Source organism: Protopterus annectens, chromosome 1.part1 (genome assembly GCF_019279795.1).
Source record: "Protopterus annectens isolate FY-2018-M chromosome 1.part1, PAN1.0, whole genome shotgun sequence".
Taxonomy (NCBI): Eukaryota; Metazoa; Chordata; order Ceratodontiformes; family Protopteridae; genus Protopterus; species Protopterus annectens.
The window spans coordinates 1,695,460,634-1,695,475,508 of record NC_056726.1 but is presented as its reverse complement, the minus strand read 5'-3'; the positions used below and the strand labels follow the sequence as shown (position 1 = coordinate 1,695,475,508).

Here is a 14,875-nt window from a genome sequence, read left to right as displayed (position 1 = left end):
AAGGGTTTATTTTTTATATTAGTCCCATATGGTCAACGTATCAGTAACTGGCACATCTCTTAGAGAAAACACATATAGTGCTAAAAGTTTATGCTTTAAAACATTGACGATTGTGTACTGAGAATAAGCTTTTTTTTAAAGTTTTTTTTTTTTTCAAGATTTAGAAGAAACGTATTGTTATAAACTCAGATAATTTTTTAATTGAAACATTTGTTACCCTATTAATAGGGAAGTTGTAGTAAATGAGTGTTTCGTGTTTTTGTCTGAGGAAGGAGGGGGGATACTGCTAAGAAAGTGCTAAAATTAAAAAAAAGTTCTAACGTTAAACTACAGAATTTTCGTTGCTCTATTTATCACTTTGCTGGAGGCGTCTTCCCTGGGCTTTTTCATCTTAACCTCTACTCAGTAGCCATGTTGTTTACAGCCTGCCATTCACTTGCATGGCAGTTGAATATTTAGAATAAAATCCCTATTTGTGGCTTTTATTTTTTTTTCATTGTTTTTAGAGTGCAGCACTTTTGTGCGGCACTGCGCTACGCTTAAACTTCAGAGATCAAGGTAAAAAAAAATATTTATTTTTTTAATTTGCAATGGGAAGAATTGCCAATGGCCATATATTTGGCTATTGGCATGCTTCCTCAACTGGATGCATCCTTTATTTTGAGTTGTCATGACTCCGTTTTGCTATTTGCAGAACGGTACTCAGTTGAGAATGGAGTACATTTCTGCAAATACTCAGACAGGTTAGGGTTTCCTGGATCGCAAATTTACCTCATTTGCACAGCTTTCGGCAGCAAATGAGGAAATTTGCATAACCTAACCCTGTCCGTGTAAGAGTTGTTTTAGGAGCTCTCTTGCACGCCCCTGCCGGCTGTTCCTGGATCGCTCGGCAGACATGTTGGCTGCATGGAGTCTTACTCTACTCTTAGTCTCTGTGCAAGCCTTTGTGAATCCTGCCCAATGTATGCAATAGCTTAGCTTGCAATGGGAATTTAATGAAGTGAGTGGCGGATTTAGGCATGGTCGCAGGGGCGCGTGCCACCCCCTTTTTAAATCTGTTGTATGAGATAAGAAAAAGAAGCACACTTCACTGCGCTTTTGCTGAAATCGGAAAATGTACCACCAAAATGGTACATTTCTATTTCAACTAAACTTTTTTTTTTTTCTTTTTACTTTTTGCATGACAGATACCTGCGGTAGTGGTGCTGCGGTAGCATTGTCACCTCACAGCAAGACGTTGTCGCGTTCGATTCTCAGCTAGAGCATCTTCTGTGTGGAGGCATGCGTGAATGGGCATGTCTTCATTGAAGGTTGTGCGTCAGGGCTGGTAACTCGCAACGTAAAAATCCACTACCAAACATTAGCGGACCTAACCGGGATAAGCCGAAAGAAACAACAACTTTTTGCATGAAAGATGCATAGGAGATGTAGTTGGCTGCAGTCACCTGATCTACATGACCACTCTTAATTGCTCCTCCAACTGCATCTCTATTGTATTTGAATGATAGTCTGTTTGGTGACAGAGAGGATTTAGTAGACAGTAAAACAGATATTTTTTTCACGCTAGCACCAAACTGCAGAGCTAATCCACATTTAAGTAGAACTGCTGAGTTTGTTTTTGTGTCATAACTCCTAAGTTCTGCAGGATAGCAGTGTTTGAGAATACGTCATTCTCCTTTTCCCAGGTGGCATATTGGTTTGTAACGATCACTATTACTGCATTTTCTTATTCATATGGCTTATTTTTGATTACTGTTATTTTTATTGATTAAGGCAAACATAAACCAACATCAGCTGCACAACAGGGAATGTGCGAAATGGTTTACTTTGTTGTGTGGGAAGAAAAGGGGTATCAAATATCAGACATTTTAGTAAATATTTGACTTTGTGTTGAAACATTAATTTTGAGGATTTTTTTTTCTGGTTAGGCACAAACGTGTAATTGCTAGTGCGCACGTTAAAGTTCAGATTAATGGGCACCAGCCCACCCCCTCTTTAAATGGAATAAATGGACTGTACCATCACTTCCTGGACATCCCATCTCGGCTTTGTTATGTAAAAGGAAAAAAAAATGGAACTGACAGCTCATGCTTTAGGTAAAGCTCCTTATGGATTTTGTCCTCTTTGCATTAGAAGGTGTGTGTGTGTGTGTGTGTGTGTGTGTGTGTGTGTGTGTGTGTGTGTGTGTGTGTGTGTGTGTGTGAGTGCGTGCATGCCTTCGTGAGTGTGAATGTATGAAATGTGTGTGCGTATGTGCGAATATGCGGTTGTGCGCGAGTGTGTACTGAAAGGGGAAATGTATCAGACAGAAAGATGTGCCATATAACATATATAGAAATAAAAGTTTTGGTTAGTGAAGCCAACAGGAGCCAGAGCTCAGCTACAGGTACAGATATTAGGGCTGCCAAAATCTACTGCCAATCATTAGAGGACCAAAGTTCCGCCGTGGCGACCCCTAACCGGGAAAAGCCGAAAGACAACAACAACAACAATCTTCTTGGCAATGAAAGTCTTATAAGCTGTTCCTTGTAATCAGAATTCATTTTGGTGAGTTGCAATTTAAAAAGGAACTCATTCAGTGCTTGACTGATGAATGAAGGTGAGCTGTACAGGTTAATATGGTATCTCCCAAAAGTCTGTCTGTGTGTGTGTGTGTGTGTGTGTGTGTGCGCGCGCGCGGGCGCATGCAGTCTTATGCACTCCTGCATGGAGCACGCATACCTCTCAGTCCCTGATTTTGCAGAATGCCCCTCATTATTTCCTCATATTTTTTATGTCCCTCCTAAAAGTTTAGATTTTTCTGGTTAACCACTGAGGATTTTGAACAAGTCATTAATGCTAGATTTTAGAGTTTCATGCTTATAATTGAAAACTTCTTCTTACAAAACCAGTTGTTCTGTAAACTGTTTAAATTGAGTAATATATAAAAAATTGTCCCTAACTTTGTCCCTCTATTATTTATTTATTTATTTACTATGTCCAATGTCCTTAAAGAAAGGGGGAGGCATGCAGGGAACATGTCTACTATATCTGATTCTGCAGAACATCTTTGACATTTGCCTAAGGTGATTTGGTTCCCTGATGTTCTGGTAACGGACTGATAGTTGCAAACAAGTTAGTAATGTCCAACATTAGATCTGCATATTTCTTATTGTTCGTAAAATGCATAATTATGCAAAACTTGTTCTATAGCCTTTTTAAGTAACATTGAGAAATAAAAAATGTCTGCAGTTTTGCCCCATTATTTTTATCTATGACAAGAAGTCTTGAGTAATGAAGTTAACCATACCAGTAAATTGTTTCTTATTTTGCAGATCTCTGATTTTGCCTTATACTTGTGTGTGTGTGTGTTTGTGTGTGTATGTGTGTGTGTGTGTGCGCATGTGTATAGTAGAGAGAATTATTTAAATTCTGCTTTAATATTTAAGTTGCACTTATGGTGCTCTGTGTAGTGATATTACTTTGTATTTTCTTCTTTTTTCCATGTTTTAGCATTTTAATTTGTTCTGTGATATTCATCTTGTCTTTTAATTTGCAGTTGTGAGAAGATTGTGTTTCTACATTATTCTGCATTTCTATTTCCCCAAGCAGACTTACTTGTAAAAGCTAGCCTTTTGTATTTTAAACATTGCTTGCCATAGTCTTTTAGTTGAATTGACAGTTGTGGCAGGACTGTGTACTTCTGTCATATTTGAACCTATTTAGACATGTATTAATGCAGTTTTTCCATAGACATTGTTACTGGTAAATGTCTGCATAGTCTGCTGCCTTAGACTGTTCTAGGAGTTCAATAGTGAGATAATTGTTTTCCTGATCCTGTTGGTGTTTCAGTGCTTTTATTTTCTGCTTATCATTTACCTCCTTAAAGTTGCATTCTTTGTGTCTGCCCCTTCCCCACTCATAAAATAAGCTAAAGTTTCTGAAAGAGCTACAATATTCACTTTATTTGACCAGATGCCTCTCTAGCTAGCCTGCTTTTTCCCTTAAAAATTTTCCCAACTCTCATACCCTTTTGCAGTTGTGGTCTCATAAGGCTGTGTCTCTGGCCTTTGTCCTTTATGGTAATCTGATTTCCAAAGTCCCTCACTCCCCTGTTTCATTGATATTGTTTGTTGTATAAACTATTTAAGTACTCTCCCCATCCATTGTTTTCCATAGATCTATGATAGTGAGTGCCATCCAGGAAAAGTAATTTACTTTTGATTGCTAGATCGTACTTCTTAAGTTACTTTGAATGACTGGTGTGGTTCCTGCTTTTATTCATGCATTCAATGTGTTTATGAGAAAAACGCTCTTCCTGTCACTGTTAGTGCTGTAAGACTGTTTTGAAATCTTCTTCAGCAAGGGATTTCCAGCTCACCATTTAATGTTTTTTTGGTAGCATTTCACTTGCGTATTTTCTACTGTGTTTTTAGATTAGGAGGACTGAGTTTCTTCATCTTGTGGCAGGAGGTATTTGCCTGGTCTGTCTGAGTTGAGGAATGCACAAATGGACTTGTAATATAGTCATTTTATTGGCCAGAGGGCTCATTAGCTGGTTTTCTTTTTGTGTGCTGCTATAACATTTGCACATTTGTGTGGGTTAGCAATGATACATTTTCCATATGAAATGGTCTATAAAACTGCAGTCTTTAAAGTAGTAATATAGAGCAAATACTTTGCATGCCAACATGCTTAGAACAGCTAGCTGGGCATTGAGTGGCAATACCTATAAATATAGTAGACTTCAGTATTGTGTTTGTTTGTGTTAAAGTTAGTAATTTAGTACTGTTTAGCATAATCTCCCCCAACAAAGCGCTCTTATTATTCTGCATCAATAAAGTACCCTTTATAGCCTTCTAACCTAAATACACCACCCACTTGTACCCTACCAATCAAATGACTGGACAGTATGGATATGCAATTTTGTTTATTTATTTATTTATTTATTTATTTATTTATTTATTCAGTTTGATTACCGGGGAGGTCCACTGGGCTAGGGGGCCCATTTTCAGTGGAGGCCCGGGGAGAAAAGCTCCACAGAACAAAGTTTATTTAGATATCCTAACTTCTCTTTAGCCAGCATGGTGGATATGGGCATCTTTTATCCAAGACGTGGACAGGTATAAAACTGAATTACTAGCTTTCCAAAAAAAGAAAAAGGAAAAAAAAGAGGGAATGAATTTATTTCACTTCTGCTTAAATATTTCAGTTGCTTGTAGAGACCTGTGTGGTAATAATACTTGGCACTTTTCTGCTGTTCCATCTGTTCACATTTTCAGGTTTGTTTTGGGACCTTAGTCTTGTATTTTTATTAGCAGTTTTGAGAAGATTATTTCCACAAGGAGAAATTCTTATAAAGGCTATCTGTTTGTATTTTATACCCTGCTGCCCCATACTGTTGTAGTTTAATGTAAAAGTGTGGCAGAACTGTGTACTGCAAGATTTTGAGCCTTAATCATTTATTATTGCATTTTTTTATTAAAGTGTTATATTTCTCTTACTTTTACCTACTGAAAGTTGCATCCTGTGTCTGCTTCATCCCCCACTAACACATTAAGCTAAAGTTTCTGAAAGAGCTCCAGTATTGCCTTTACTTTGTTGGATTGTTCTCTAGCTGGCCTCTCATTTTCAGCACAGAGCTACCTCGCCCTGTGTGTTTTATTCAAGAGTCACGTTTTCTTTGTGCAGCAGTGGTTAGTGATGCCTTGTATGTATGCAATCACTAGAAGTTGTATTTTCCCTATAAAACTACCGCATAAATTTTCATTCCCATGCTACTCAAGGAGTAACTAGTTTGCATGCTGAGCAACACTGCTGCATTTAGTTATCTCTAGATTGCTTTATTACAGCACTCAGAACTATTACTGCTCAAAGAGCAACTGATTTGCTTATTGAGCAACATTGCTGGATAGGATAGCTGTAGATTACACTAAGTAAGCACCCATCGATTGTCTGGTTGCAAACAACCACTTTGCAGCCTCAACGATTTCTAGACTTTGTCAATGCAAATGCCCTGGAGCAGCTAATCTGCACTTCCTCTAAGGGTACAAGTATCCTAGATCTGTTACTTAAAGGCAGAGCACAAGCATAAGCCATCCTCTAGCCCATAGGGATCCAAAATCGGGTACACTTCAGGTAGTAATGGCTGGACTTGTAAGGGCTCTTAGGCCATTCACCTAGTAATCTCCTGTGAGACAATATAGCAATTGCCTCGTTTACCAACAACCACTTAATCCTTCAAAGATCAGACACAGTATGTGAGAGGTGTACATATACAATGACATTGGAAGCTACATTATTGTATTCATGTGCACATCAGATTGTTGAAAGCACACACACTACACCCACCTCACATAGCACACAGCACATACCCAGACTAATATATCCTGAGGCACTTAAAAGTAATCCTCCTAAACAACAAAGATCACTTAGACCACACACACTGTCAAAAATATGCTTCACCAAGCCCAAAGGCACTTAGAAGAAACACCTAACACCACACATACTGTCACTCTCTGTGAAATCCCAAACACTAAGCCCCTAAGGCTAGCAAACACACTTCCCAGGACTCTCATCAGGGGGGACTCTGTTGTAAGATAATCAGGCTGAACAAAAATATGATAGCTGATGCTTATCTGGAGTCAGGAGCCACCAAATCATGTACACACTCAAGTTATTAAGCCACAGGTACCAGTGTGATCCCATCATAGTCCATATAGGTGTGAATGACCTGAGATATACCACCCTGGACTATATGAAGAAAGACATTATGGAGCTTTCCGCCTGTGTCTCAGGATGGTATGAACTTAGCACTGAGCTTCATATTATTATCACCAAGGATAATGGTAAACATGACAACAAAATGTTGATTTTAACAATGGGCTGTCTTTCAGATGTTATTCTAATAAGATCTAATATTTGTCATCTTGGGAGGATGGTTAAAAGACCACATTGCTTTGCCAAGGATAGTCTGCACCTGTGTGCACCTATCCCCTGTAGGCTTTCAAATACTGGCTAAAACTTTTTCCATCCCCATAGTGCTTTTTTCGACAATGTCAAATTGACAAACGTATTGACATAGCAAAATCAACCCAGCTGAACTTAAAAGATGTTACTGCACAGTGCTAGAAGCCTAAACCACCTCACACTTGAATATAGACATCTGTGTAGTTGCCAAGATATTGTTTAAAGTGACGGAGTGTACCCAGCTATGCAAGGTTTCTGTGTATTCCGCACTTTAACCCTTATCTGTGCAGTTATTGGTTTAAAAGGTGGAGGTGTCTCAATATACATCAATAACAAGCAGACCTCTACGGCAGTCAAGCAAGATGATGTGCTGGAGTTCCTCCATGTGCAGATCACCATACACATAATCCTGGATCATATTCTAGCCAGCTAAAGATCACCATCCATGTCTCAATATGCTCGCAATGCATACTTTGACCTACTGGAGACACTTACCATCCAACCTATCACCATATCAGGGAAGACTTTAATTGCCCCTCTGTAGACTGGGAATCCTATATGGCCTCAAATCTACAGGCACAGAGATTCCTGGATTTTGTAAATACAAACACCCTTGGCCAAACAGTGAATACACCCAGTAGAGGCTCTAACAGATTGGACCCTGTGCACACAAATATCTGAGAGCACTGTACCCTAAATTTCTCATTCTCCCTTTAGGATCCAACTTTTCCAGCAGCTGTCTCCTTTGAAACCAAAATCAAGTCTGTAATCCCATTAAATCAGTAACACTTAGGAACTATTACAAGGTAAACTACGTTTTATTAAGTGATGTTTTTTTTAAAAAATCATTGCCCCTACAAACCCAGAGATCACAGCAGCCTATGCTGAATTATTCTAAGAAACTCTGTACAGCCATGTCCGTGGCTGCATAAAGGCTGCTGTACCAGAAGTGAGCCCAGGACTAGCCTCAGAAACAAACTGCCCAGGTTGCATCCCAAATTAATCAGAATATACAATAAAAGGAAAACAATGGCAACAATTGGGAAGGGTAATTCTCATAAAGATAAAACTCTCTCATCAAATAGGCAACTAATAAGGCTAATGCTAGAAGTCTAAACCTCAAAATGCACTCTCTCGAGGCACTCATAAAAATGGAGAACATCAATATCTGTGCAGTAACTGAGACCTGGTTCAAGGCTCCAGAGAGCACCCCTGCAATAACTGGCTACAACTCTTACCACACTTTTCGGCCACCAAACCAGGACCAAAACACTAAAGGTGGAGGAGTGTCAATATTCACCAAGAATATTCACACCACCAGGCTAGTTGGCCAACACAATGTGTCTGAAATTCTCCAAGTGCAACTAACACTAGGTAAGACTGCAATCCAAATTGTAGCTTGCTACAGATCCCCCACCATACCCCAAGATTCTCACTACACCTTTTAAACATACTGGAAAATATTAAGATAGAACCAAACACCCTAATACTGGGTGATTTTAACTACCCTGCCATTAACTGGGAAAACTACTCATGTCCCAACACCTTTGCGCAACGGTTCTTGGAATTCATAAATTCCAATGCCCTGGATCAACTAATCCATAGTCCCACCAGGGGCTCCAATATCCTAGACCTGGTCATTACCAACATGGCAAATCAATGTTCCATACCTATGGTCACCCCCTCGTTAGTCAGGTCTGACCATAAGCTAATCACCCTTAACATCTACATCCCACCCCCACCCCCCAGTAAAGAAACCACCATAAAAAACTTCTCCAAAGCCAACTTCATGCTACTCAGTAGTGACAAACTTCATGACACCCATGCAGACGGGAAATGAAAGTTCAACTGCTGAATCCTACACTAAGGCACTGTACGTGCACATCCACTCATGCATGAGTCGTGCCATCCCAAATAGAACCAAAATGCTCTCATCCAAAAAAAGGAAGCCAATCTGGTGGTCCCCTGCCATAAACAAACTTTACAACAAAAGGAAGAAACTTTTGCAGAAAAGAGGAAAATCCCAGGATGCAAAAAACTCCCTTACTAGCCTCAGTAAGAAACTGAGATGCCTCATAAAATCCTCCAAAGCTAGTTATGAAAATAAAATTGCCAAAAATTCCAAAGACAACCACAAAGCATTCTATAACTATGTCAATAATCTAAATGGCAATGCTCAGATCTGCTCTGAGCTAAAACAGAATGGCAATAAATATACTGATCCAAAGGATATTGCCAATATCCTGGCAGATCGATTCAGTGCCAACTTCACCCCCCTCTCACCCCCTAAATGGCCCATCTCAATACCGGAAGATTGCCAAATTCCAGTAATAACGGCCACACAGGTACAAAACGCACTCTAAAGCCAAGAATGCAGCATCCATGGGACCAGATGACATCCCGGCTGTGTACTACATGAACTACAATATGAACTGGCACCTCACCTAAGTGTCATGTTTAATCATAGCCTCACCTCAGGTTTCGTGCCCACTGAGTGGCACAAAGCTACAGTTATCCCAATCCACAAGGGGGGATCCACCTTGGATCCCGGAAACTACTGTCCCATCAGTCTGACAAGCCTTATCTGCAAGGCCATGGAGCGTATTATCATGGAACTTATAAACAAAGACATTGGCAACCTTCAAACACTGGACGCCACCCAGTTTGGGTTTGTGAAGGGCCTATCTTGTCTCCTGAACCTGATTGACTTCTTTGAATCAGTCTCCAGAGCCATGGACAAGGGTAAGGTGGTCCACACAGCCTATCTAGACCTTGCCAAGGCCTTTGACACCATCCCCCACTCTGGAATCATAGATAAACTTACTAAGTTGGGTATTAATCCCTATGTCACCCAATGGGTTGCTAAATGGCTTACTGATAGAACCCACACTGTAAAAGTAGCCGACTCGAAATCCAGCTCCAGACAAGTGATAAGTGGAGTACCTCAGGGTTCAGTCCTGGGGCCACTCTTGTTTGGCATCTACTTCTCTGAAGTACAGGTCAACACTAAGGGACTCTGGCTAACAAAGTTTGCAGATGACTGCAAACTGGGAGCCATTATTGAATCCCCAAATGATGTGGATACTCTACAAAAGGGCCTTACAGAAACAGATGCTTGGTGCCAGAGCCATGGGCTCAAGCTCAATGCCAAGAAATGTATTGTTATCCCTTTGGGAAAAAACATGTATCCATGAATTACCATATAGGTGGCAGTACACTAAACACAGAAAGTGTGATAAGAGACTTAGGGACACAGGTGGACAGTGGTCTCACCTTCGATAACCACATCACCACAACAGTCAGGAAATCCTTCTATGTGGCACACCTCATCACGAAGGGCTTTTCATCCAGAAAAAGGAGGTCATTGTCCCACTGTACTCATCCCTCATTAGACCCATTATAGAATACAATGCCCCATATGGTATGTACCTCTCAAGACATCTGCAACAACTGGAAAGGCCTCAGAAATACCTCACTAAAAGAATCACAGGCCTAAAGCAGATGCCCTAAGCTGACCGCCTTAAAAACTCCAGCTATACTCTGTCGCATATCGTCTACTCAGAGGCGATCTCTGCTTAATATACAAGGCCATGTCAAACCCAGAGCTGTTGGACATGCTGCACTTAAAGAAATCCCAATCCCTCAGAGCTACATGCCCCAGGGATCTAAACCTTGTCATCACAATAAACAAAACATGCTGGAGGGATAGGTTCCTGACCCAGAGACTCCCCAGACTATGGAATAGATTGCCCATACATGTCAAGCAGAGTGCCTCTTTGGACCTCTTCAAGAGGAACCTTGACGTTTGGATGGGAGAAAGGAAATTCACCCCAGGGATCACGTCAGTCACCCTGCTAGACAGGGGTCCAGGAAAGTAAATAATGTGGGAAGAAATAGCCAGGGAATTGTTATGGCTAGGCTTGTATAGGCCCTAGGGCTGATAGCCTAGTACCAACCTATGAACCTATGAACCTATAATTAGGGCACGCAAAACTGGCTTTAAGTTTAAGATAGCCTTTCAGATGAAGGATACACATAAGGCCTTCTTCAGCTATGTCAGAAACCTCAAAGGCAGCACACACCAATGTGCTGAACTGGTGATTAATGGTGCCACATTCACCAAGCCTGGAGATATAGGGAACCTGTTAATCAAAAAATTCATTTCAAACCTTACCCCTTCTCTTCCACAACCACCCCCAAGAAATACCCTCAAACTTTACCCTTTTAACGTTAACTAGGGAGCATGTACTGGCTGTGCTCACTAAAGCCAAGAACACAGCCTAGGTGGGTTCAGTTCACTTATTTTCCCTACTGTTATTACAGTGCTGTTTGGTGCACAAAGTCAGAAAAGTAAACAAAATGAGGATGATATGGGAAGGCTGTCATGAGAAAACAGGTGGGGTGGAGTGCTGCGGGGAATATGTATGGGGGGTGAGCAGTGGGCAACATGGAGAAGAGTCTCAAAGAACCTTTTGTCTGGGACACCATTTTACAGAATTCTAGTTTTCCTTTTTCTTTTTGTCAAATAATATCTTAGTAGTGTTGTAGAGGTCATGCCATCTTTCAAAATATTTTTAAATAAGATAATGTTATTAATGGTTCTTTATACTTTTCCAGCAGTGTTTCTAGTTATGACGCTGACTACATGCATGTAAACATTGATACTGTTAGAAATGTCAGTGTTACTAATGGCAGCCTGTTGACTGGTAGGCCTAAGGCATTACTTATTCCTTACACTTGGAGTATATAGTGCATACTGCACCTAAATCATCTGTAATTACATAGAACACTTAGGTTTATGCGCCCCCCTTTTCTTCCCACAAAGCAGAGACATACGCTAAAGTGATACTATTTTAATCCAAGAATGTGATACAGATGGCTTAACTGGATTCCTTGCCAGTGATGCTAACTGGCTAGGCACTTGATTTCTGTTGTGATTTTGTTAATTTTGTGAATGTAAGCACGCCTTTCCTGTTGTGTATTTATACTTCCACTATCACCTTCATGTCCCATTGTGTGCCACTGCAGGCTACTGAGTGTGTTAATCACTTGTTATAACCATTTACTTGTTGGCTGGGGGAATTGGATTAGTGCTACAATTTTTGCATAAACTGGTACCTTTTACAGCATTTTGTTATTTGTCTAATTAGGTATATTTATTTGTGTTTTGTATATTTTATTTTGCAGATAATATTTCACAATATAATATAATACTGAAGTAACTGTATGTTGTTCTCTGCAATGCACCTTGTGTAATATTTTTGTATGTAATCCCATCTAGACTTTGACTGTAGTCGTGGACAGAGATTTATTTATTATAGGCCTTTATACACATGTTGTGTGTGTGTGTGTGTGTGTGTGTGTGTGTGTGTGTGTGTGTGTGTGTGTGTGCGTGTGCGTGTGTGTGTGTGTGTGTGTGTGTGTGTGTGTGTGTGTGTGTGTGTGTGTGTGTGTGTGTGCGTGTGTGCGTGTGTGTGTATTTGCATACATATGTTGTATTTATTTTTTACGTGGGTAGTACAATGATCAACTCTGATCAGTTTAAGGATCAGCCAGGGTTAAATGCAAACATTTTATAAACAAAAAAGGTAGGCATGTAAGCAATAACAGAGTAGCTCAGATTAGTGACATAGAACTGTATTTGTACAGTACAGTAAACAAGCAGTGTGTGATGTACAATATTTACAATAGTTTGTAAAGTGGGTAATCCTTTAGTAATTTTTTTTTGAGAGCAGTGGAGAAGTGGGAAGAACAGAAGGATAGAGTGTTAGGAGATGTATCTTTTTTGAAGCTGAAGTATTTGGTTTGTATCGAGAGGTGCATTCTGAATTTAGATGTGCTATTTCTTACACTGGATATTTTTTTATTTTATTTAGTCTTTCTTGACCAGGTTAGTTCTACTAAGTTAGTGATCAGTTTTGAGGGGGAGACCCGAGGTTATATTGACTTGCAAAGTTGGCCAGAACACTGAGGACTTTCCCTACTATTTTTGGTAGGTACTGTGGAATCTTTTATATACACCTGTGCAACTACTAACTGTTGCAGCTAGGACCTTGGCTTAATGTCTCATTTTCACTGGCATAACTGACAACTGAGGTTACAAAGGGGGCTTGAAATTTTGTATTTGAATTTTGAGAGATTATCATACAGTTTTAATAGATTTGTTTTTTGTAAAATCATTGAATTCATAGTTGCTCCGAGTAGTTAATGTTGTTATCATGGACATAGGCAGATTATTAGAGTATTCCATATATGCATTAATGTTGGTATCATGGCCATAGGCAGATTATTAGAGTATTCCATATATGCATTAATTTTGTTATCATGGCCATAGGCAGATTATTAGAGTATTCCATATATGCATTAATTTTGTTATCATGGCCTTAGGCAGATTATTAGAGTATTCCATATATGCATTAATGTTGGTATCATGGCCATAGGCAGATTATTAGAGTATTCCATATATGCATTAATGTTGGTATCATGGCCATAGGCAGATTATTAGAGTATTCCATATATGCATTAATGTTGGTATCATGGCCATATGCAGATTATTAGAGTATTCCACATATGCAGTATTGTTGTTATCATGGCCATAGGCAGATTATTAGAGTATTCCATATATGCATTAATGTTGGTATCATGGCCATAGGCAGATTATTAGAGTATTCCACATATGCAGTATTGTTGTTATCATGGCCATAGGCAGATTATTAGAGTATTCCATATATGCATTAATTTTGTTATCATGGCCATAGGCAGATTATTAGAGTATTCCATATATGCATTAATGTTCTTATCATGGCCATAGGCAGATTATTCTAGTATTCCATAGATGCATTAATGTTATGGCCATAGGCAGATTATTATAGTATTCCATAGATGCATTAATGTTATGGCCATAGGCAGATTATTAGATCATTCCATAGATGCATTAATGTTGTTATGGCCATAGGCAGATTATTAGAGTATTCCATAGATGCATTAATGTTGTTATCATGGCCATAGGCAGATTATTAGAGTATTCCATATATGCAGTAATGTTGTTATCATGGCCATAGGCAGATTATTCTAGTATTCCATAGATGCATTAATGTTATGGCCATAGACAGATTATTAGAGTATTCCATAGATGCATTAATGTTATGGCCATAGGCAGATTATTAGAGTATTCCATAGATGCATTAATGTTATGGCCATAGGCAGATTATTAGAGTATTCCATAGATGCATTAATGTTATGGCCATAGGCAGATTATTAGAATATTCCACAGATGCATTAATGTTATGGCCATAGGCAGATTATTAGAGTATTCCATAGATGCATTAATGATATGGCCATAGGCAGATTATTAGAGTATTCCATAGATGCATTAATGATATGGCCATAGGCAGATTATTAGAGTATTCCATAGATGCATTAATGTTATGGCCATAGGCAGATTATTAGAGTATTCCATATATGCTGGCTTCATCATTGCACCACCAGATTTCCTTGTGGTCCTTGGTTCCATACTTGGCTATATGTCACTTTTAATGTCTTCACACAAGCTGTTTTGAGACACTGCCTTTCCTCTTTGTTTCTCATTATTTACTTGTCTTGAGGTACTAGAGCCGTGAACAATTCCTTGAACTGCTGTGTTGCATCAGTCAGTTTCCAGATCAGCAGCCAAGTTTCTGTTGACCTTATAGCTTTCTCTGACCACTGTTTATAGCTGATTGTGGTCACCAGAGGTTTATTTTAGGGGCATACCACTTCCATAGAGGTGAGTTTGCTATCTCTAATTTGACTCAATACCCTTTCCTTACTTGCAGGAAGTCTACTTGAGTTACATGCTGATTACTATTTAATGCTGTCTTGTGACTGTCTTTCTTGGTGAACCATGTCATATCTGCCATTAAACCATTTGCCAAACATATGTCTTCCG

At 39.4% G+C, this 14,875-nt stretch overlaps 1 protein-coding gene across 1 annotated transcript in view; it reads right to left on the bottom strand.

Annotated features, from left to right (window-relative positions):
• LOC122816608 (pancreatic secretory granule membrane major glycoprotein GP2-like) overlaps window positions 1-14,875 on the bottom strand; it is a 262,678-nt gene that overhangs the window by 209,816 nt on the left and 37,987 nt on the right. The gene's annotated exons all lie outside the window — the stretch shown is intronic.